The 25937-nt window shown below is 36.1% G+C and overlaps 1 pseudogene; it reads right to left on the bottom strand.

Moving 5' to 3' along the window:
• The window catches only part of LOC116904446, a 44367-nt pseudogene extending 18750 nt beyond the window's left edge, over positions 1–25617 (bottom strand).
• Between the last annotated feature and the right edge of the window lie 320 nt (positions 25618–25937).

Here is a 25937-nt window from a genome sequence, read left to right as displayed (position 1 = left end):
CTATTCATATTGAAATATACATTTCTGTAAAACACTTAAGAGCTTTACATGAAAAGCTACTGAAATTATAAATAACAAAAACAGAAAATACATTAACATTCTTAACTTTTAAATTTTTATTTCTCTTTTTATTTTTATTATTTTTTAAATGTTATATAAAATGTATTTTGATACTCTTTTCTCTTCTCCAAGTCATGCCAGATCCTCCCCAACTCCCTTCCCAGTCAATTTCATGTTCTTTCTCCTTCTCAATAAACAAAAACCAAAACCTAGTACTTGACCAAAACTTAAAATTTTACATGATAGCATCTGATGTCTCATGCAGTAATTGTACCCCCGCCCCCAACTCACACACATTGTATGAGGGGTCGTTTAGATTTCTAGTATCTGTGTATATATTTTTGGAGCCTCTACAGTAATCAGTTTCCACATGATTGTTAAAAGGACCTTTAGGGCTAGCTTTGTCTTCTCACATTCCTTTCTTTACCCAACTCTCAATTCTCTACCCTCTCTCAATTTCATCACCCTTTCTAGTTTCCCTTTTGGGAAGATCCCCTCCCAAGTCACTTATAAAGCTATATAACCTATGTGGATTTTTTAAACGAAGCACAGATATCTATGGCTGTCAGAATTGGTTCCATTCCTGTTTCTGTGACATGTGAAATGTTATGAGAGAATGCTGCTTTCACACTAATAATGAGGAATGTCAAAACCCCACCATATCCTAACTTTTCCACAGTCCATCAGAGAACTCAGGTATCTAAGCAGTTAAAGAAACCAAATTCCACAGGCTGATAAGACCATTATGTATATATATATAATATTCAGAGCACAGAAGTAAGAAAGGCCATGAACTAAATCCATGAAAGTAAACAACCTAAATTTGAATAAAGTTTCAAAGCCATTGTTGCAACTGAATTTCCAGAAATAAGACAACATTGCATTCATTTAAAAGCTTTCATTTATCTGGTGTCCAGGCCCACCTGCTCAAGGCAGAGGCTGTTTGGGAAGTGCTATCAGAGAGAATATTCATGGCTAAGCCACAGGGATTCAAGATTTACTTAATTATTGAGCAAAGTCAAGCAACATCATTCCATTCTATACCTTTTGTTTTGTGAATTAAAAACTTTACAACACTGAGAGAACAACAAACTCTTTCCTCCCTCAGAGGAAAGGCAAGATCTGTTGTTTTGGTACAGGAATAAAAGAAATGCCCATGGCAACAAGGTTTGGGATAAGAACCTACTCATGCCTCAGGACATAGGCACAGAACTTTTCAGTGCTATGAGAAGTCCCTAACACTATGCCCCTGGGAAAGAGAGAACAGCTTTTTAATCCCAGAATTAATAACAATAACAACAACTAGGCTGTAAACTCTTGGTTAAGGGCAAGCAATTAGCAACTATCCTCACCCAAAAGCAAACACTGCAAAATCATGGTAAGGAAGGAGAAGAAATGTAATTACCTTTGAGAGGCAGACATGCAGTGTGCCAGCATTGTTGATAAATGGGGAAGAAGCAAGAGGAGAGCAGGTTGATGAGGAAGAAGGAGCATAGAAGGGAGAAGGGGAACAGGGAAAGAATCAGAGGAGGATGTGATCACAGGGTAGGAGAAGCCCCTCCTGATCATTTCTATGAGGCTCATGTTAAATAAGAAGTCTTAGCAGTAGGCTGTTAGAGAAGAAACAACAACCAGCAGAAAGCCTCTCCCTTATGAATTGGGTACAAAGACACAAAACTCCTGAGACCACCCTTGCCAGTCACTGGGAAACATCAAAGCCCATGATCTACTGAAGTTTCTCAATGTTGGTTTTGCTCCTTTTTAAATGTCTTTTTCTTTGTTTTGTCAAAGGATGATCAGCTCAATTCCTGGTGTTATTGGTTTATTATTAAGGATTTGACAGAGAGCAAAGGAATATCCAGGATCAACCTTTTAGATTAAGTACTTTTCCTTTTTGTAATGAGAAGATGCCTGAAGAGAACAAACTTTAAAAAGTTGGGTTTATTTGGGGTATAGGTTAAGTGGAATTACTTTAGAACAGTACTGTTAGCATCTGTATGAGGTATATGATCAAAATATGTGCACAGTCAGGAAGTGGGAGAAGTGTACAGGAAGTGCTGGGCTGGGAGGAATTGGTGCTGGGCTACCTTTCTCTTCTGAAGGGGTCTGTCAACCCTGTCTATAGAAGGGTGTCACCATTGGTAGGTACATCTCCTCACTCTAGTTGTCCTAGTCAAAAACTCCTTCACAGAAATGGCCAGAGATTTGTGCCCACAGTGATTTTAAACTCTTTCACATCAGAGGTCAATATAAATGCCACACCCACATTCCTGTTGTTATGTCAACATTTAATGAAAGTCATAAGGAAACAATGTCATACTGTCACAAGACAAAGCAACTGAAGGACCAGACTTATATTTGACTCTGACCCTTAGCCATCCAAAAATGGCTTTATGATAACTGTAATATATATGTGAAAATATGTAATAGAAATTTTAGAAAGCATGTAGAATATAAAAATATTTCATTAGACAGATGAAAACGGCAAAAATTAGCATTAATGGAAAACACTGAAAAATGCTAAAACTCATGGAAATAGAAATTATAAACTCCCTTCGGTGTACTTCCTCTCAGTGTGTGTGTGTGTGTGTGTGTGTGTGTGATATATATATATATATATATATATAAAAGCTGGGGCTAAAGCAAAATTAATTTTCTCAACTAATTAAGATGAGAAAAAGCAGACAACAACAACACATATAGAGTCCTCAAGAATATGGGGATCCCAAAATTCCAAGATGAAACTGTACATGCCTCACTCAATCATGGAAGAATTACATATTTATCTTAGTTGTACATGTCACATAGGCTTGAGGATATGTATGAATCCAGATTTCTGATACCCAGGTAGGAGCATGATTTCTCAGCTCCATGGAAAATTAATCTTGTCAAATTGCTAAGGTCCAATCAGTAAGAGAAAGACCCTGTGTCAAATACAGTAAGAAGGGTCTGAAGAAACAGCTCAGAAGTTGAGAGCACTGTTTGCTCTTGCTGAGGACCCAGTTTTAGTTGCTAGCAACCACATAGCATCTAAAACCACCTGTAACACAACTGACACATTCTTCTATGATCCACATGTACCACATGCATATAGTACATATACAGACCAGCACACACACACAAACATACACACCACATACACACACACACACTCACACACATACACACACACATACACACAACACAAGTAAATAAAACTAAAAACTTGAGGTTGAAAATTACTGAAAAAGATTACCCATATCTATCTATGTCCATATACATATGCTCACACCTCAAAGCACCCCTCTTACATACATGCACCCCCACATACACACACAGGTGCCCACAAATGATATTGAGAGTTAAAAAAGTAAATTTATTGATTCAGAATTCCGGAAGTAGAGAATTAGAAATTTTTTATAAAAAGTGTAATCATGGAACACTTTTTCAGCCACTTTAGAAGTAGTTAAATGTCTACCAAAAATAGTAACACAATTATGTATTTGAAATATGAAGAAGCAAAATAAAACAAAGTAAAAAATTAAGAAAAAACATTGAAACTCAGCATTGAAAGAAGCTTAAGTTATATTTCTATAGATGGCGTAATAACATTTTAAAGTGGACTGTCATATGCCTATGCATACTGCAAGTACCGGAATACTTTCTAAAATTAGTTTTTTTATTGGATATTTTTATTTACATTTCAAATGTTATTCCCTTTCCCAGTTTCCCATCCATACCCCCCTATTCTATCCCCTCCCCTTCTTCTATAGGGTGTTCCCTCTCCCCAACCACCCTGCCTTCCTGAGTACCAACCCTAACATTTCCCTACACTAGGGAATCCAAGCTTGACAGGATCAAGGGCTTCTCCTCCCATTGATGCTCAACAAGGCAATTGTCAGCTACAATGCAGCTGGAGTCAGGGGTCAGTCCATGTGTAGTCTTTGAGTAGTGGTTTAGTCCCAGGGAGCTCTGGTTGGTTGGCATTGTTCCTATGGGGCTACAAGACCCTTCGGCTCCTTCAATCCTTTCTCTAAGTCCTCCAATTGGGACCCCATTCTCAGTTCAATGGTTTGGTGCTAACATTTACCTCTGTATTTGTCATGTTCTGGGTGAGATCATGCACTCCTTGGCTTCATCAATATTGTCTAGTTTTATGGATATATATATCCTATATAGTTATATGGATATATATATATATATCCTATATAGTTATATGGAGATATATATATCCTATATAGTTATATGGAGATATATATATATATATATATATATATATATATATATATATATATATATATATATATATATATATACTCAGGTGGGGCAGGCTCTGAATGGTCATTCCTTCAGTCTCTGCTCCATATCCCCTCTTATGAATATGTTTGTTCTCCCTTTTAATAAGTACTGGAGCATCCACACTTTGGTCATCTTCTTAGCTTCATATGGATTGTATCTTGGGTAATTCGAGTTTTTGGGCTAAAATCCACTTATCAGTGAGTATATACCATGGTGGGTTTTTGTTGGGTTACCTCACTCAGGATGATATTTTCCAGTTCCGACCATTTGCCTACGAATTTCATAAAGTCATTGTTTTTTATAGCTGAGTAATATTCCATTGTGTAGATATACCACATTTTCTGTATCCATTCCTCTGTTGAAGGGCATCTGGGTTCTTTCCAGCTTCTGGCTATTATAAATAAGTCTGCTATGAACATAGTGGAGCACGTGTCTTTGCTATATGTTGGGGCATCTTTTGGGTATATGCCCAAGAGAGGTATAGCTGGATCCTCAGGTAGTTCAATGTCCAATTTTCTGAAGAATCTCCAGACTGATTTCCAGAATGGTTGTACCAGCTTGCAATCCCACCAACAATGGAGAAGTGTTCCACTTTCTCCATATCCTCACCAGCATCTGTTATCACCTGAATTTTTGATCTTAGGCATTCTGACTGGTGTGAGGTGGAATCTCAGGGTTGATGTGATTTGCATTTCCCTGATAACTGAGGATGTTGAACATTCTTTAGGTACTTCTCAGCCATTTGATATTGTTCAGCTGTGAATTCTTTGTTTAACTCTGTGCCCCATTTTTAATAGGGTTATTTAACTCTCTGGAGTGTGACTTCTTGAGTTCTTTGTATATATTGGATATGAGCCCTGTATCAAATATAGGATAGGTAAAGATCTTTCCCCACTCTACTGGTTTCTGTCCTAGTGACAGTGCCCTTTGTCTTACAGAGGCTTTGCAGTTTTATGAAGTTCCATTTGTCAATTCTTGATCTTAGAGCATAAGCCATAGGTATTTTGTTCAGGAAATTTTCCCCTGTGCCCATGTATTCGAGGCTTTTCCCCACTTTTTTCTATTAGGTTGAGTGCATCTGGTTTTATGTGGAGGTACTTGATTCACTTGGACTTAAGCTTTGTACAGGGCAATAAAAATGGATCATTTTTCATTCTTCTACATGCTGACCTCTAGTTGAATGAACACTATTTGTTGAAAATGCTATCTTTTTTCCATTGGATGGTTTTAGCTCTTTTGTCAATGATCAACTGACTATAGATGTGTGGGTTCATTTCTGGGTCTTCAATTCTATTCCACTGATCTTCTTGTCTGTCTCTGTACAAAAAACATACAGTTTTTTATCACTGTTACTCTGTAATACAGCTTGAGGTCAGGATGGGGATTCTCCCAGAAGTTCTTTTATTGTTGAGTATAGTTTTTGCTATCCTGAGTTTTTTGTTATTCCAAATGAATTTACAAATTGTTCTTTTTAAGTCTATGAAGAAGTGAGTTGGAATTTTTATGGGGATTGCATTGAATCTGTGGATTGCTTTTGGCAAAATGGCCATTTTTATTATATTAATCCTGCCAATTCATGAGCAAGGGTTGTCTTTCCAACTTCTGAGATCTTCTTCAATTTCTTTCTTCAGAGACTTGAAGTTCTTCTCATTCAGATCTTTCACTTGCTTGGTTAGAGTCACACCTAGGTATTTTATGTTATTTGTGACTATTGTGAATGATGTCATTTCCCTAATTTCTTTCTCAGCCTGCGTATTCTTTAAGTGGAGAAATGCTACTGATTTGTTTGAGTTCATTTTATACCAAACCACTTTACTGAAGTTGTTTGTCAAGCTTAGTAGTTCTCTGGTGGAACTTTTGGGGTTATTTATATATAGTATCATCATTTACAAATAGTTATAGTTTGACTTCTTCCTTTCCAATTTGTATGCTTTAACCACCTCTTGTCCTCTGATTGCTCAGGCTAGGACTTCGAGTACTATATTGAATAAGTAGAGAGAGAGAGTGAGCAGCCTTGTCTAGTGGGATTTTAGTGGGATTGTTTTAAGTTTCTCTCCATTAGGTTAATGTTGGTTACTGATCTACTGTATATTGCTTTTACTATGTTTATAGGTATGGGCTTTGAATTCCTGATCTTTCCACGTCTTTTAACATGAAGGGGTGTTGAATTTTGTCAAATGCTTTCTCAGCATCTAATGAGATAATCATGTGGTTTTTGTCTTTGAGTTTATTTATATAGTTTGTTACATTGATGGATTTCTATATATTGAACCATCCCTGCATCACTAGGATGAAGCCTACTTGATCATGATGGATGATTGTTTTGATGTGTTCTTAAATTGGGTTTACAAATTTTGGGGGTATTTTTGGATCAATATTCATAAGGGAGATTGCTCTGAAGTTCTCTTTCTTTTTTGGGTCTTTGTATGGTTTATGTATAAGCTTAATTGTGAATTTGTAGTATTCCTTCTGTTTCTAATTTGTGGAAAAGTTTGAACAGTATTGGCATGAGGTCTTCTATCAAGATTTGATAGAATTCTGCACTAAACTTCTCTGGTCCTGAGCTCTTTTTGGTTGGAAGACTTTTAAAATCTGCTTTTATTTCTTTAGGAGTTATAAACATATTTAGATGGTTTATCTGATACAGATTTAACTTTGGTTCCTGTTACCTGCCTAGAAAAATGTCCATTTCATCAAGACTTTTCAGTTTTGTTGAATATAGGCTCTTGTAGTAGGATCTGATGATATTTTGAATTTTCTCAGATTATGTTGTTATCTCTCCCTTTCCATTTCTGATTTTGTTAATTTGGATGCACTCTCTGTGCTCTCTGGTTAGTCTTCCTAAGGGTTTATCTATCTTATTGATTTTCTCAAAGAATCAGGTCCAGGTTTTGTTGATTCTTTGTATAGTCTTTTGTTTCTACTTGGCTGATTTCAGTCCCGAGTTTGATTATTTCCTGCCTTCTACTCCTCTTGGGTGTATTTGCTTCTTTTTGTTCTAGAGCTTTTAGGTATGCTGTCAAACTGTAATGTATGCTCTCTACAGTTTCCTTTTGAAGGCACTCAGAACTATGAGTTTTCCCCTTAGCACTGTTTTCACTGTTTAATGTTGTGCCTTCATTTTCATTAAATTCTAGAAAGACTTTGATATTGTTCTTTATTTCTTCCTTGACCAAGTTCTCATTAAGTAATTAGAGCATTGTTCAGTTTACATGTATATGTTGACTTTTATCACTTTTGTTGTTATTGAAGACCAGCCTTAGTTCCTGGTGATCTGATAGGATGCATGAGATTAGTTCAATCTTCTTGTATCTGTTGAGCCCTGTTTTGTGACCTATTGTAGGGTTACTTTTGGAGAAGGTACCATGAGGTGCTGAGAAGAAGGTATATTCTTTATTTATAGGATGACATGTCCTATTAAATTAATCAATAACATTTATTTGGCTCATAACTTCTGTTAGTTTCCCTATGTCTCTCTTTAGTTTCTGTTTTAATGCTCTGTCCATTGATGAGTGGGATGATGAAATCTCCCACTATTATTCTGTGAAGTTCAATGTGAGCTTTGAGCTTTAGCAAGGTTCCTTTTATGAATGTAGGTGCCCTTGTATTTTGAGCATAGATATTCAAGTTTGAGAGTTCAACTTGGTGGATTTTTCCTTTGATGCATATGAAGTGTTCTTCCTTATCTTTTTTGATAACTTTTGGTTGAAAGTTGATTTGATTCACTATTAAAATAGCTACTCCAGTTTGTTTCTTGGGACCATTTGCTTGGAAAAGTTGTTTTCCTGCCTTTTACTCTGGGGTAGTGTCTGTCTTTGTCTCTGAAGTGTGTTTCTTTTATGCAGCAAAATGCTGGGTCCTCTCAGAATCCAGTCTGTTAGTCTATGTCATTTTACTGGGGGAATTGAGTCCATTGATGTTAAGAGATATTAAGGAATAATGATTGTTGTTTCCTATTATTTTTGTTGTTAGAGGTGGAATTATGCTTTTGTGGCTCTCCTCTTTTGCATTTGTTGCAAGGAGCTTACTTTCTTGTTTTTTTTCCAGGGTGTAGTTTCCCTTCTTGTGTTGGAGTTTTCCATCTATTATCCTTTGCAGCTCTGGATTGGTAGAAAGATATTGTATAAATTTCGGTTTGTCACATAATATCTTAGTTTCTCCATTTCTGTTATTTGAGAATTTTGCTTAATATAGTTTTGGCTGGTATTTGTGTTCTCTTAGGGTTTGTATGACATTGGCCCAGTATCTTTTGGCTTTCATAGTCTCTGGTGAGAAGTCTGGTGTAATTCTTATAGATCAGCCTTTATATGTTACATGACTTTTTTGCCTTACTTCTTTTAATATTCTTTCTTTGTTTTGTGCATTTTGTGCTTTGACTATTATGTGACAGGAGGAATTTATGTTTCAATCTATTTGGAGTTCTGAAGACTTCTTGGATGCTTATAAGCATTTCTTTCTTTAGGTTAGGGAAGTTTCCTTCTATAATTTTGTTAAAGATATTTACTGTACCTTTAAGTTGGGAGTCTTCACTCTCTTCTATATCTATTATCCTTAGGTTTGATCTTCTCGTTGTGTCCTGGATTTTCTGGAAGTCTTGGGTTAGGAGCTTTTTGTGTTTTACATTATCTTTGATTGTTCTATCAATGTTTCCAATGTTATCTTCTGTCCCTGAGATTCTCTCTTCTTTCTCTTGTATTCCTTGCATGATGCTTGTGCTTATGACTCCTGATTTCTTTCCTAGGTTTTATATCTCCAGGATTATCTCCCTTTGTGATTTCTTTATTGTTTCTATTTCCATTTTTAAATTCTGGATGGTTTTATTCATTTCCTTGACTTGTTTGGTTGTGTTTTTCTGTAATTCTTTAAGGGATTTTTGTGTTTCCTCTTTAAGGGCTTCTGCTTGTTTACTTGTGTTGTCCTGTATTTCTTTGAGGGAGTTATTTATGTCCTCCTTAAAGTCCTCTATCATCATCATAAGTTGTGATTTTAAACCCAAATCTTGGTTTTTCCAATGTGTCTGGATATCCAGTATTTGCTTTGGTGGATGAACTGGGTTCTGATGATGCCAAGTAGTCTTGGTGTCTGTTGCTTAGGTTCCTGTGCTTGCCTCTCGCCATCAGGTTGTCTCTGGTGTTAACTTGTCTTGCTGTCTCTGACAGTGGCTTGACACTCCAATAAGCCTGTGTATCATCACTCCTGTAGACCTGTTTTCTTTCAGCTGGATCTGGTAACAGAGAGCTGCACCTGGGTTTGTGTGTCCTGAAGACTCCAGGCTGGTTGCTTTGAGCAGAAAAGTTGATCTTACCTCTGCTCTCAGGTGTGTCTGCACTCCAGGGCACTGGCTTGCAGCTCTGGCCCTAGGCAGAAACAGGAAGAGATCTGCTCCAGACTGCTCCTAGGTTCCTTTATCCAGAGGGCACTAGGCAGTTCCTGTTGGTCCAGGAATGTATTGGTCTCCTCTAAGGTCTCAGAATTATCCACACTTCTGAGAGCCCAGCTGTGTGTGTGTGTGACCCACAGATTGAGAACTACTGCTCTAGGCCATAAAGCAAATCAACAACTCGAATAACAGATCACGTTGAATCAAAGAATCATGTTGAATCTGTGTAAGTCTATAACAAAATATAACTACAAATGAATGACAGAAGAATATATGAAAAACTCTAAGCCCCAAGTTTAGAGTTAGTGACATATTTCTAAAATATTCATCAAAGAGAAAATATTTGCAAGAAAATAAAAAAATGATAACCTTAAATATATTGATATCAGTGAAAACATTCAATTTATAGTAGTCAATGTTTATATTAGAATTTTTAAATAAGTTTTTTTTCATTTATTGAGGTATATGAGTAAACTGTAACTATCTTCACACATACCAAAAGAGAACATATGATCCAATTACAGATGGTTTGGGGCCATATGTGGTTCCTGGCAATTGAATTCAGGACTTCTAGAAGAGCAGACCATGCTCTTTTTTTTTTTTTTTAATTAACTTGAGTATTTCTTATTTACATTTCGAATGTTATTCCCTTTCCTGGTTTCCGGGCAAACATCCCCCTAATCCCTACCCTCCCCTTCTTGAGGGGTGTTCCCCTCCCCACCCTCCACCCATTGCCGCCCTCCCCCAACAGTCTAGTTCACTGGGGTTCAGTCTTAGCAGGACCCAGGGCTTCCCCTTCCACTGGTGCTCTTACTAGGCTATTCATTGCTACCTATGAGGTCAGAGTCCAGGGTCAGTCCATGTATAGTCTTTTAGGTAGTGGCTTAGTCCCTGGAAGCTCTGGTTGCTTGGCATTGTTGTTCATAAGGGGTCTTGAGCCCCTTCAAGCTCTTCCAGTTCTTTCTCTGATTCCTTCAACGGGGGTCCTATTCTCAGTTCAGTGGCTTGCTGCTGGCATTCGCCTCTGTATTTGCTGTATTCTGGCTGTCAGACCATGCTCTTAACAGCAGAGACATCTTTTCAGCTGTATATTAGAATCTTTAAAAGAATGGTTTAAGTAATTATTTTACATTGTCCTCTTGAAAGGAAACAACAAATTAAGTTGAACTAAGCACAAAATTAAGTAATAGAAACAACACCAGAAACTGACGGAATGAGGAAAAATTAATAATGGAAACTCCCAATGATTCATACTACAACACAAAAGTAATTGGTTTTTAAAGACACAATATTTAAATCTAGTAGTTTTACTATTAGAAAGAATAAATCTATATAGTATTTGCTCTTTTAATTTTATATATACTGAAGTATAATTTTTCTACAATGCTCATTTGTAGCATCATCTAATGACATTTCTCAATTATTTTAAAGAGATTGTGTTCACAATTAACTTGTTTTCCACTTCTTTCCACTTTTTCTATAATGAAAAGTATGATATACCTCATACACAGGATATTCTGACTATATCTCTTAGTTATCTCCTTTATCTCGATTCACATATTTTTCTTGTCTTTTAGTTTTTTTCTTCTTTGTGTTTATTTTTCTTTTATTGGAATTAATATTAATGGAATATTAATATTAATTATTGGAAATATTTACATTTTAAATATTATCCCATTTCCTAGTTTCTCCTCCAGAAACTTGCTATGCCATTCCCCTCCCCCTGCTTCTTTGAGGGTGCTCCCTCACCTACCTACATACTCCCTCCCACCTCCCCACCCTGACATTCCTGTACAGTGAGACATCCAGCCTTGACAGCACCAAGAGCCTCTCCTTCCTCTGCTATGTATGAAGATGGAGCCATAGGTCAATCCCTTTGGTCTCTTGGAATGATAATTTATTTCCTAAGCACTCTGGGGGGGGGGTCTGGTTGGTTGATATTGTTGTTCTTATAGGGTTGCAAATCCTTCAGCTCCTTCAGTCCTTTCTCTAACTCCTCCATTGGGGACCCCGTTTTCAGTTCAGTGGTTGGTTGTAAGCATCTCTGGCAGAGCCTCTCAGGAGACAGCTATATCAGGCTCCTGTCAGCATGATCTTATTGGTATCAGCAATATTGTCTGGATTTGGTGTCTGTATGTATATGGGATGGATCCCAAGGTGGGGCAGTCTCTGTATGGTCTTTCCTTCATTCTCGCTCTACACTTGCTCTCTCCATATTTCTTTCTGTGAGTAATTTTGTTCCCCCTTCTAAGAAAGTCTGAAACATCCACATTTTAATCTTCTTTCTTCTTGAGCTTCATGTGGTTTGAGAAATGTATCTTGTGTATTCCAATCTTTGGGGCTAATATCTGAAAAATCAGTGAGTGTATACCATGTGTATTCTTTTGTGATTGGTTTACCTTATTCAGGATGATATTTTTTCTTTTTTTTTTCTCTTGTTCCTGGTTTTCTTACACTTTTCATAAGATCATATCTATCTTTATTGGATATTTTAAATTTACATTTCAAATGTTATTCCCTTTCCCAGTTTCCCATCTCATTCCCCCTCCCCATTACTCTATGAGAGTATTCCCCATCCCCAGCCATCCACCTTTTCTGTCACCCCAACACTGACATTCCCCTACACTGGGGTTCTAGCCTTAGTTGGTATTGTTGTTCTTATGGTCGACCAAAGGTTCTCGACCAAGTGGCTTCTCCGAATTGGTGCCCAATACTTCTTGGTCATCCCCTGCTACAATGCAGCTGGACCATGGGTCTGCCCATTGTACTCTTGGTAGTGGGTTAGTCCCTGGGAGCTCTGGTTAGTTGGTATTGTTGTTCTTATGGGGTTGCAAGCCCCTTCAGTTCCTTCAATCCTGTTCTCAGTTCAATGGCTTGCTGCTAGCATTCGCCTTTGTATTTGACATGCTCTGTCTGTACCTCTCAGTAGACAGCTATATCAGGCTCCTTTCACCATGCACTTCTTGGCTTCATCAATATTGTCTAGGTTTTCTATCTTCAGGGATGTCTCTCTTTGTGGTTTGTTTGTTATTTCTATGTCCAATTTTAGGTCCTAGATGGTTTTGTTTAATTCCTTGGCTATGATCATTCAAATTCCCTTTGGCATTTGTAAGTTTCATGAATCTGTCTATTGTTTACAATGATTCACGACTTTCTTCGACATTCCCAGTGTTTCTTGAAATCCAATTACCTATATTATTGTTATGTAATATTTTCATAGGATGATGTCAAATCCATCCTGCTTCTCTTTCTTGATACTTATTTTGACTCTGTTCTTGAAACTAGATGATTTCTCTTGGCATGCAGGTTGTGATTTCTTTCTTTTGCTACCCCAGTTCTACAATTTGGCACTAACAATTTACATATGTTTCATTTTATTTTTTATTAAGAGTTTCTGATTTTTTAAAATCAGTGACATACTTTCCATGAAGTCTTTAAGTATATTTTAAAATAAAACATGGTTCACAGTAGTTTTCTTGAAGTATTTCTTATAGTTCATCTGAATCCACTCAGAATTAATGTCAATTGATTGATGTCATAGTGAATGTCATTTACTGCCCTTTTACTTCCAATCTTGTCATTGTTATTTGAAAATTAAGCATTTTAAAGAAAGTTTGTGGTCCCAAACATCCAATTTTTAAATAGTGATTTCTTTCTGTAGTTAGAAAAAATTCACCGCTAACACAACTATCAACCTCTCAAAATTAAAGTGTTCTGGTCTCTCTCTCTCTCTCTCTCTCTCTCTCTCTCTCTCTCTCTCTCTCTCTCTCTGTCTTTCTCTTGCTCACTTACTCCATCCTTCTTTCCCTTTCCTTCCTCGCTTGTCTCCAAATTGAAATGTAAATTCTGTGTTTTATGCATGCTAATTAAGTGGTCTATAACTGAAATTCATATCTTAGTATTTTTAACATATTATATTGAGAGAGGGAGGTCTCATTTGGTTACTGTAACCCACACTGGGTCTAAATTTGTTCTCCTCTTACCTCCAGAGAACTTAGGATTGAAAAAAAAATGACAAAAGTTAAAAATAAAAGGTAGGGGTTGGGGATTTAGCTCAGTGGTAGAGCGCTTGCCTAGGAAGTGCAAGGCTGTGGGTTCGGTCCCCAGCTCAAAAAAAAAAAAAAAAAAAAAAAAAAAAAAAGTAAAAGACAGACAGATAAGAAGGAAACATATTTTGAAGAATAATAGCCTAGTAATTTCTAATAAACACTCCAACTAACAGCCAACTAACAGCATTTACAATGCCATACATTAATAATAACATAGAGAATATCCTGAAATTGAATGACCTCTGTTAATGCAATTCTTGGCTGGCTGCTAATATTTCTACTTTTAAAGAATGTTTCAACACTAGACTGGATGTTTTGTTTATCAAAAATTCTACTTTGTACCTTTCTTACTTTTGTCTGAATTTAATCTTTAAAAATTTTATTCAAACTTCAATACTTATAATGGTATATCTAAGGTTTTCATAGACAACTTTTATCTCTTTTAATTACCAAAGAACTTTGCTTGTATCATCTTCATGATGTATTTCAATTCTTCCTTCAAATAATAGTAATTTTTAATGATTTTTGTATTTTGTAACAATATTTTTCTTATATGCATTTTATTATACAACCCTTGAATGTGTTACATACAATTACTGATGGCACTATTTCCCATTCTCTCATATAGTGGGTATGATCCTTTGACTAAATTTCCATGAACATGGTGTAAGCAGAAATGATATGAATTCTTCTACACCATGACCTGGAAAATGAACATTTTCAAATTCTACCATTTTTTTCTGCATTCTGTAGTCCAACTGCAGTGGGTTTGAGTAAACATTTTTCTTCTAAAGATAACAAAAGAACCACTGTGATCATTGACATTATTTTAAATTTAAAACAATGTCTAGTGTTCTGACATCATGGATCTACCATATAAACTCTGAGTCACTTCCACTAAAAGAAAAACGGCTATTCTACCTTGTGTAAGTCATCTGCCCTGTCATCCTTGTTTCCCATCTCTAGAGTAGGAAATAACTGATAAGCAGGATTGAATCATGAGGTTCATATGAAACCTAGGGTGCATAGTTTCATATTAATTAATGTGTACCTTAGTTAAACACAAATGGTTATCTATAGAAATGCATGTATACATACATACATTAATATATACATACATATATGTATACACATATACACTTCTTGCAGCTAATAAGTTAGTTATTGTGGTGGTTTGGATATACAGAGAGTGACACTATTATGAGGTGTGGCCTTGGAGTAGGTATGTCACTGTCAGCATGGATTTTAAGATACTTATTCTAGCTGCCCGGAAGTCAGTCTTTTCCCAACAACCTTAATATGAAGATGTAGAACTCTCAGCTACTCTTACACCATGTGTGGCTGGATACTGCTATGCTCTTGCCTTGATGATACTGGACTGAACCTCTTAACCTGTGAGACAGCCCAAATTAAATGTCCTTTATAAGAATTGACATGGTCGTGATATTCGTTCACAGCAGTAAAACCTTAATTAAGACAGTTATCTTGTGCATTATATATTTCCATTAGAATTTAAACTCCAAGACAAAAGGGAGATTTTTATTTCATCCATTCGGGTATCTTCTATATTCAAAATAGTATACAGTATGCAAAGAATTTCAATATTTTTGACTTAAGTAAATAAATATAAATGTATACTTTAAAGGAAAGACTTATGTCTATGTGGCTTGAATATTTAACCTCAAAATCAATTCCATACCTAAAAGTCTGTAACAATAATAACTATTATGCCAATGTCTGTTTGAATAAGAATGGACCCAAAGGTTAGTCATATGGTTGAATGCTTGGCCCCCAGTTTGTTGGCCTGTTTGAGAAGGATTAGGAGATTTGGCCTTGTTAGAGAAGGTGTGTCACTTGGGGCAGTCTTTAAGGTTTCAAACACACTCAATTCCTCAATTCCTAGTGTCATTCTAGTAGCTTATGCATCAGGATGTAAGTTCTCAGTGACTGCTTTAGTGCCAGACCTTCCTGGCTAACTGTTATTATAACCATGATAGTCATAGACTCACCCTCTGAAACTGTAAGCTTCAATATGCGATTCTTTCTGTAAGTTGCCTTGGTCATAGAGTCTCTTCCTAAGCAATAAAAAATTAAGACAATGTCAAACAATTTTTTCAAAAACTGGATGGCAAACATATATTTCTAGAAATCTATTTCTTTTCATTTTAGATGAAGATTATATTATTTGAAAATATTAATTATAAATTAATTACTATTCAGTATAGTTAAAATTGTTTTAACTATACTGGAAACTATTTTGAGTTATAGCAATTTAAAATTTTATGATAATTAAAGCAGGTATCCATACAGTGAAAAAGCAATGGCTGAATCAAATTAAAATTATAAGGGAAAATATTGGTTCCCAAAAAACTAAAGTCATATTTATGTATTTTTAAACAAGTGCTTATATAAATGAATGCTCTTAATTACCAGCAAGCCTCATTAATTCTTTAATGAAGGTATATGAGAAGTTGAAAAGAACAGATTTAAATAACCGTATGCACCAAAGAGAATAAACCTTGGTCTCAAGAGTAGCCTACTATTCAGATGCTTATGATTTCAAGGTAAGCTTTTCTCTTAATTAGTCTGAAACACTGAATAATAAAAATTGTTATTCTATTTTTGGTTTCTCTGATATGTGTTTTGCTTTTAAGTTTATTTGAGTTTTAAAATAAACCTCATTATATTATTTTCATAGATTAAATGTTAACACCTCTCAAGTTAGTTGGAAATGTCTAAAGTTGATTAAAAATTACCTCCACATATCAGAGCACCACTTCCTTCTTCATGCTCTCTAATTGCTCATTATTTCATTTCTCCTTTGAATAACTCTTGGAAACAACTACCAGTATTAATTCATTTTTAAACTATTTCCCACTATTTGTTAATTATTTTGGCTATTTGGATATTTTTCCAGTTTCAATTTGTTGCATGAATCTTATGGAATATGAAGGCCACAATTCATCTTATGCTCCTAAGGCCTAAATAGAAGGATATGCTGTGATCAGGGATTAGAAAATTCAATACAGTAAAGATATAAAATCTTTCCAAACTGACCTCAAAATTTAATAAATTTTAAATCAATATCGTAACAATACTTTTAATTAGTGAGATAATTTTAATACAAGGAATGAATAAAATTAAAACCTCCTTAAATAGTATATAGAAAAAGTTAAAGGGTAAACTGTATTTGATTACCTATTAACTAATACTTTAATCAAGCATATCAAGCATGATGGTGTTGGTACAAGAACGGACAAACCCATTTAGAACAGAAGTGAAAGTTCTGACTCAGCTCTACCTTTGTAGGGGAAATTTTCTATGAAACATGGAAGATGATGATCCTTAAATGAAACAATGTCATATTAATTTTATACTTTTGTGGGAAGAAAATATATCATCCAGTTTAAAATAAATGGTGGATTATTCATCAATAAGTGAAGGATAAAACAATGCCGTGTGGTAATGTGGAAATACATCTAATGTTACTTCTATCTCAAGATTTCTGAAATAGTACAAAATGGCAAATTAGGCCACATCAAATTAACAGCTTCTATTATTGTCAAATACTTCTATGAAGCTGAAAAGGAAACCATTAACTAAGAGAATACATTTCCAATCACAGAAAAGGGATGTATATTAAGAGTGTTGGTAGAACAGCAAGTTAGCAACTGAAAAGAAGCGAAGCAATGTTTCAAGGGAAAAGCACTTGAAAGGTGACTTTCAGAACGTAAAAGTGTTTATTGATAAGGGTCTAAAAGGGTACTTGATGTCACTAATAGTCAAAAGCCTGCAAACTAAGTGCATGATGAAATACAACCATGCACACTATAATGGCCCATGTGTAATATACCATCAGTGCCAAGTGAAAGCAAAGATGTGGAATAAATAATATTCACAAATGCTTCTGGAGAGAGTAGTGCTTGGCAGTGTCTGGCAAGAAAACTTATGCTTTCCTATGTTCCAGTAACTCTTCTAGCAGAACTCCACTCAAATGGCCAAGAAAGACATAGGAAATGTTCACAGCGACATTATTAGTTTCAAACAATCCAAACAAAACCATAAGAAAATGGAAAGACTGAAAGTTCTACTTGCCTGATGAGCTTATGTTAGTGTAAACAAGGAAATAAATTATGCAGCTTGAATATTTTAAATATGCATATTACAAAAGATTATAAATGTTATATAAAATCAAGAATATATTATCTACATATATTAAATGTATATGTATATACTCAAAGAAAAAACAAGATCATAGTACAACTACCTGTAAATGAGCAAGAAACTATTTGAGCCAGACTAAGGTGGAATCCCGCACAGTTCCAAAGGAGGAATGTTTCAAAGATGCAATCTCAATGGCATGGTGACCTTTGAAAATTTTTTCCATGTACTAGAAATGTTATGCTAGAGGAAACATTTTCATCTTCTTCTAGATTCTGTACCTGATATCTAAGCAGATGGCTTGGATGGGAAGAATCTTTGGAATTTTACAATAAATTTGTTTCGATGCAGCTGCTGTGTGTTAATGACTGAAATGTCTTTAAATACCTTCTAAAGAAATAATCTCAGATATGTTCACAAACCAGGCCGGCTTAATAGATACTTTAAAAATACAAAACAAACAAAGATAAGACGTGCAGTAAAATCTCAGAGAATTAAGTTGTCAGAATTATCAAATGTAAAGTATAGTCAAAATACTTCAGGAATTAAAAGACAACGTTCAAAATCTAAAAAAATGAATGAAAGCATTTTACAAAATGTTCTGTTGGCTTTGAAAATAGCACCAATAGGATTTCTATAAAAACATGAAATTATTGATATTACAAAATCATCAATTCAAAGAAACACAATACAAACAACTGTTAAATATTGAATAACATAAATAGACTCAGCAAAACAAAAGACAAAATAAGAGCTTTTCAAATAACTGAAGAAACCAGGGGTCCCTATATTCAATATTCTGGATGATAATAATAATAGTAATAGTTATAATAATACAATAACACCAAAATTAAAGCATAAAAGTATACAGTACAAAATCTAATACATGTATAATCAGTTTCAGAAGAGAAGAGAGAATTGGGGATTGATTCTTTCATTGAGATTTTTTTATGCTACTGGGATGAACATGATGACATTAAAAACATAATTTCTACCAACACAATTTAGTATGCTACATGTCCAATGCCATGTGGAAGCTTATAGACAAGACAGAAAATGAAATGATTATAACAAACACTGTAGAAATTTGTCCAGCACAGTGGTATGGTTCCCTGAAGCCCAAATTTCTCAAAATAGAAAGAGAGAAGTAGAGGCTGTACATGTAGAGGGTACCACAGACAGGAAGCTTGGATTAAAAAACTTATTGTCTTTGCAGAAGAGGTAATCAAGGCTAGTCTTTATTCAGGTAAACAGCAGCTGAGAGTTGTGGTAAAATGGTATACTTTTCCTCACTTTCCTAGTTTATCTTTACTGTAAACAATTGTAAGAAGTGGCTCAAATGAAAAGACACTCTTGGTAAACAATACAGTACAGTACAGTATTACAACACTCACCAAGAAACACAGAGAGACTCAAAGATGCCTTTCTAAGACAAAGAGAATTTGCTGTATGAACCCCTCACTCTCTGTGTGTGTGTGTGTGTGTAAAATTATAAGTTAGTGACTTGTTTATTTCAAAATTTATTATATTCCATCCTTTTCTTGGTTCTAATGTGTTATACATTAAGTAAAAATATCCACACAGTGTGATGTGTGGGCATTCTAATACACAGTATTTGAGAAATAATGCTATTGGGGAATAGGAACCTTCAGCTGAATCAAGATAAGATGTCACCTTGAAATATAATGCCCTCCAAATTCTGTCACCTGGGCCCCGATAAAGGAAGTAATATGGTGATACTCAGCCATATTACTAAAGATACATGAGAAAGTCCATATGAGTACAGAAAAGGATTTTATAGTGATATAGATTAGAACTCAAAAGAAACGTGGTCCCAACCACCTCTGGACTTCAGAGTTCTAGACTTCACACTAGGACAAGAATAAATCCCGCTCTTTTGTTATAATTTTTTTTGTTACAGCAACCTCGGAAATCAGTTCACATTAATTTCTCACTAGTGGATGCTATGGTTCTTAAGCTATATGTAAGAAAAATTTCCCATCCTCTTTCACAATTAATATTTCATACATATCTCCAGTTCTACATTTTAAATTAATGTGCCTTAATGTAGTAATTTAAATGAGGTGTTCTGCACAGTCTCAGGCATATTTTAATACTCGGCCCCTCGTTGTTGGCATTATTCATGTAAGTTTAGGTGTGTCCTTGTTGGGGTAGGCAGTGAGATTTCAAAAGCCATGTCTAATTCCCTGTTTACTTTCTCTACTTCCTGTTTGCCGTTGGAGATGTGAGTTCTGCGCCGTCAGCTTCTATGTCCAGCAGCCATGACTGATACTTGTTGCCATACTGTCCCCATCATTACAAGCCCTAACCAAACATACTTTTTCTTCTACAGGTTGCCTTGTTCATGGTGTTTTATCACACCAACAGAAAACCCTCTAATACACCTGGCATCAACTGTTTTGAGATTTGTTCTTTTTCATGTTCTCTGGAACTTCTACATCTGTGCTTTGTTTTCTGTCATTGATATCAGAAAATTCTTGGCCATTATTTCTTTCATAATATGGACCATAGTAGTTCATAAACTGAAAATGGTTATAATAAGTATCATCATTACTCTTTTATCTCTTTTTAATTTTTTTCATCTTTATTAACTTGGGTACTTCTTATTTACATTTCGAGTGTTATTCCCTTTCCCGGTTTCCGGGCCGACATCCCCCCACCCCTCCCCGTCCCCTTCTCTATGTGTGTTCCCCTCCCCATCCTTTCCCCCTTTACCGCCCTCCCCCCAACAATCACGTTCACTGGGGATTCAGTCTTAGCAGGACCAAGGGCTTCCCCTTCCACTGGTGCTCTTACTAGGATATTCATTGCTACCTATGAGGTTGGAGCCCAGGGTCAGTCCATGTATAGTCTTTGGGTAGTGGCTTAGTCCTGGAAGCTCTGGTTGGTTGGCATTGTTGTTCATATGGGGTCTCAAGCCCCTTCAAGCTCTTTCAGTCCTTTCTCTGATTCCTTCAGCAGGGGGTCCGTTCTCAGTTCAGTGGTTTAATGATGGCATTCAGCTATGTATTTGCTGTATTCTGGCTGTGTCTCTCAGGAGAGATCTACATCCGGTTCCTGTCGGCCTGCACTTCTTTGCTTCATCCATCTTGTCTAATTGAGTGGCTGTATATGTATGGGCCACATGTGGGGCAGGCTCTGAATGGGTGTTCCTTCTACCTCTGTTCTAATCTATAGAAGTCCTCTGTGAATTTTAACCTGACCAATTGAAATGGTGTGTGTGTGTGTGTGTGTTATGGACATAATATGTATCATATTTAAAGAGTACATGTTTTGAGTTTTGGTTCTAAACTTAAATCGTTGGTTGTCTTGGAAAAGCCCTTAGTCAATTTCTTTATAGATAGACTATATTACTGTTTTATTTTCTGTGTTAAAGGTAATGTAAATTAACTTAGTCAACATATTTTTAATTCATGTACTGTATAACAAAACCAAATTAAGAAAATTTTGATAAAAAAAAATTCAAGAAACCATACATTCCTTTTTTTTCATTTATTTATTCACTTTACATTCTAATTATAGCCCCCTCTCCTCCAGTCCCCACTCACACAGCCCCTCTGAGAAGGCAGGGAGGTGTGGGTACTAATTCACCCTGGCACATCAAGGCATTGCAGGACAAGGCACATTCTCACTTGAGGCCAGATAAGGCAGCTCTGTTAGGGCAATAGATCCACAGGCAGGCAACAGATTTAGGGACTCCTGCTCAAGTTGTGGGACCCACATGAAAACAAAGCTGCACATCTGATACATATGTGCAGGGATGGGGGCTAGATCCAGTCAAGGATTGCTCTTTGGTTGGTAGTTCAGTCTCTGGGAGCCCCTAAGAGTCCATGTTAGTTGATTCTGTCAGCCTTCCTGCGGAGTTCCTATCCTTTCCGGGTCTCTCAATCCTTCCCACTGCTCTTCCAGAAGACTCCCAAAGCTCCATCCAATGTTTGCCTGTGGGTCTCTGCATCTGTTTCAGTCAGCTGCTGAGTAGAGCCTCTCAGAGGATAGCCATGCTAGGCTCCTGTCTGCAAGCAAAACAGAGGATCACTACGGGTGTCTGGCAGTGGTCCGTGTCCATGGGACAGGTCTCAAACTGTCCTAGACATTGGTAGGCCATTCCCTAAGTGTCTGCCCATCTTTGTCCTTACACTTCTTGTAGGCAGAACACATTTTGAAACTACAATTTCTAACATCAATAAGCTTACAATATAGCTAGAAAAGAAAGGTAATAAACAAGCTGGTTAATTTCAAATGAACGAAAGTCATAAATAGAGACTTAAAAGAAAGACTTGAATATGAGGTTGGGACTTGAGGAAACTCCTATGTCTCTTTTTAACGAAAGAAACTTTTAGTAAATCAAAGGTGGTCAGCTCCAAGATCATATACATACAGATAATAGGTAACAGTATACAGTCTGAACAGGTTATAGTTATATAGTTAGGAATATACATATATAACAATTAAAGAAAAAAAACCATGAAAGAGGGTAACTGAAGTTCATGGGAAGAATAAGAGGAGGAAAAGAAAAAGGGGAAAATCATGCATTTACAATTTTAAATATAAAATCTTTTTTAAAATATAAATATTTTTATGGATAGTTTATGTATTTAGATACCAGTTTTTAAGTGCAAGTGGAAAGAACTTTATAGGTAGAGTATCTCATAGGAAAGTCAAAAAGATTTAGGGAGATATTGCCTATTTAGGGCAGCAAGTCATCCTAGCATTTATAAAATGTCAGGGAAGGCGGACCAGCAGGATTAGAATACACTAGATAAAGTGTGAGGCTCTTAAAATGATAGGGACAAGGACATAGAACCAAGGAAGCCAAGTAACAACGTTAGGTTTAGTCTAAGTTCAAATAAAAGAGTTTTAACCACTAAACAATGACCTACATTTCTAAACGGTCTCTCTGTTAAGGACAAAGAACTGCAAGAGTGAAACAAGGAGAGCCATGCAAAGGGGACAGTTGCTTTATGACAGGGGACCGCTAAAATGAAGTAAGAGTAATTAACATATTAGATCATAAGATTAACTTGAGTCTTTGAAAGAGGAGATAAATGAAGGGCAATTAAAATTGCCTGAATGATACTGAAGCCCTGAATAAGATCTGGACTACAAGGACATTTAAGTAGCCTTGGATGCACAGATGATGTTTAAAGTGATGGTAATGAACATGATCATGCATGTTGTTCAAGAAGATAGAGCAGTATGACTTCAACCTGTAGCATTACAGAATTCAGAAACCGAGTAAGAAAGGACCAGGGGAGAATATGATATAAGAGTCATACACAGATACACACATATACAGAGGGGGGGGAGAGAGAGAGAGAGAGACCGGCAAGACACACACTCATACAAACACAGACATATGCACATACATACATATGCATACAAATTGCATACAAATACACACATATACATGTACATGCACACACACTTGGATGCAACACAAAGTCCATGTTGAATGGATTCTCCAGTAAGTTAGATAATAGTGAAAAGAGTCAAATGAGCTGCTGTTTATTGAAGGCTATTGAGCATTTGTCACTGAATTCAGCAAGTTAGGCATCTGTGAGGCTTCATACAAAAACATCACATAGGAGAGGAGGGCCAGAATCTGTGATGCTGCATGGTCTGGAGTAGCTACAGACAGAACACAAGCACCTCCACTCTCACTTGCCAGTGAATATTTCCATCTAGAATGCCCTGTTCTATTTCAAAAATTTTACCTTTGTCCAAATTCTTTGACAAAGAATTTATATTGAATTTATATTTCAATACTGTAAATATATGATAGATTTTAAAATCAATGTTACTATTCTTATAAATAAACTGATTCTTTGTATGGTAAATGTTATTCATGGTATGTGGGAAAAAAATCCTCTTGGAGTCTGCAAATTTTGATTCATCTTCATGATTTGCTATATTATAAACTACTAGATCCCCCTTTTTTCTACAGGGTTGGTGAAGGAGGAGAGTCCATCAAGTTAATTCTGAACTCTAGATAAATTCTTAAATTCATAACCTCTTCATATTTAGATTAAAGCAAATATTTTGGTAGATTGAGCAAATTACATTACATTTAGTAGATAAAGCAATAAGTGAATGCTGAGATTAATTAAGAGAGTAAAAGCTTAATCTTTTAATCAATCTCCAGGGTTATTTAGTGTGAATATATTCCAAAGTGATCAAGACAGTTTAAACCAAACACTGAAAAGGAATTCCTAGTCTAGCAAAATCAGAACATTGCGCTGTGCTTTGCCAGGATTTATACATATTTTAGAAGTTTATTGGTGGTTCTTTGACTCCTGGTAGAACAGTAAAATGTCAGCTGCAGGCAGTGGTTTTCAAGGTTACCTGAAGAGAGCAAAGTCCTCACTTGGCCCACTTATCATAAGTGAATTTAAACTCTAGAAACTCTCTCTGACCACCATTTTCTCAGTTCACATAAGAATTCATTTATGGAACAGGCAGTTGTCAAGCCCTGGTTATACAATAATATAAAATGATTATAATATAATACATAATTAATTTATACAGCAATGTAGTATCCACCTCTGTTATGCTAACCAAGAGTCATTGTGAAAATAAATTCTCCTCACCCGTGGATAAGCATCTTTAGCATCTGCTCTGTCAGTCTAGCGCCTCTGCTCTTATTCTCTCCACCACTCTTTACTCTGTCTGGCTCACTCCAGGATCGCCTTCCCAGATTGGCCTGATCCTTCCATAGTGCAAGATATTCCTCAGTTTTCCAATCTTCTAGCACCCTGTTTATTTCCTTCTTGGCATTTATCACAGCTAAAATTATTTGGGCGATTGTGTGTATTATGTACTCTTCGTTATTGTGTGTACAATATGAAGAACATGACCTGACTTCTATAAGGAAGATAATAAATTTCTCTCAGTTAATGAGTTTGACTTTCAATAGAGAAAAGAAGGAAAAATACCTACTTGACGCTAAGGTTTCTAAGTTGAATGACGTTATCATTAAACAGAGCAGCAGACGAAAGAGGAAAATAATTTGCTGTTTGCAGGGTACTCAAGGTAAAAGGAATTGAAAGCCTCTAAGGGGTAAATATTCAGGACACTATAAACTGGAGTTATGGAAAGATTTTGAGAAGCAACAATATACATTAAAAAGTCCCACTTGTCCTATGGTAAAGATACCTCAGAGGTAGCTGAAGGACAAAGAACAGAATCCCAGAGAAAACACTCAATCAAAGGAAGGCTGTGTGGTAATAGTACCAGCTTGACTAGATCTCAGTTCCTGGGTATCTGAGCAAACACGATTCTTGCTGTTTCTGACTGTATTTGTTACTCGCTTGTTCTACTTGTGCGTGTTCTCCTGTGTCACCTTATTGGGAATGGAGGGTTGGGAGAGACGGAGGTCTTTGAGCTTGTCTTTGTGTACCTTTCTTATCCTCCCCACACCCCTTTTTTTATTTTGACTTTGTGGCAGGCTTTCACTCAGTTGTTCAGCCAAATTTCTACCTCCCACTTACCTGAGAATGTAAGTTTTTGCTGCGAAATCCTGAATTTTAACATGTGAATGAATCAGAATATTCATTATAGGAGTGTGCCTTATTCAATTAATGGAAAGCCTTAATAAAAAGAGAACTCACCTCTGTAGAAGAGAGCTTCTGCCAGCAGACTGCTTAATGGGAACACTTTCTGTGCCTCCATGTCTACAGGTTACTGGTCTACCTCATTAGTTGTGTGTCTGTGTCTCTTGTGTGTCTGTCTGTCTGTGTCTATATTTGTGCCTGATTTTGTCTGTGTCTGTCTGTCTGTATGTCTGTCTCTGTGCCTGTATCTGTCTGCCTATTAGAGTCTGTCTGTCTGTCTGTCTGTCTGTCTGTGTATGTGTCCATGTGTGTATCTGTGTGGATATTTGTTCTACACATACAATGCAAGCATGAAAAAGAATTTGAATTGAAAATACTGTGGTGGTTGAGAAATCACGGTCCTCTCAGACACACAATAGTTATTTCTTGAGATCTTTC

This window comes from Rattus rattus, chromosome 6 (assembly GCF_011064425.1).
Source record: "Rattus rattus isolate New Zealand chromosome 6, Rrattus_CSIRO_v1, whole genome shotgun sequence".
Taxonomy (NCBI): domain Eukaryota; kingdom Metazoa; phylum Chordata; class Mammalia; order Rodentia; family Muridae; genus Rattus; species Rattus rattus.
Note: the sequence above shows the minus strand (reverse complement) of the source record. Positions and strands in the feature narration are given on the sequence as shown.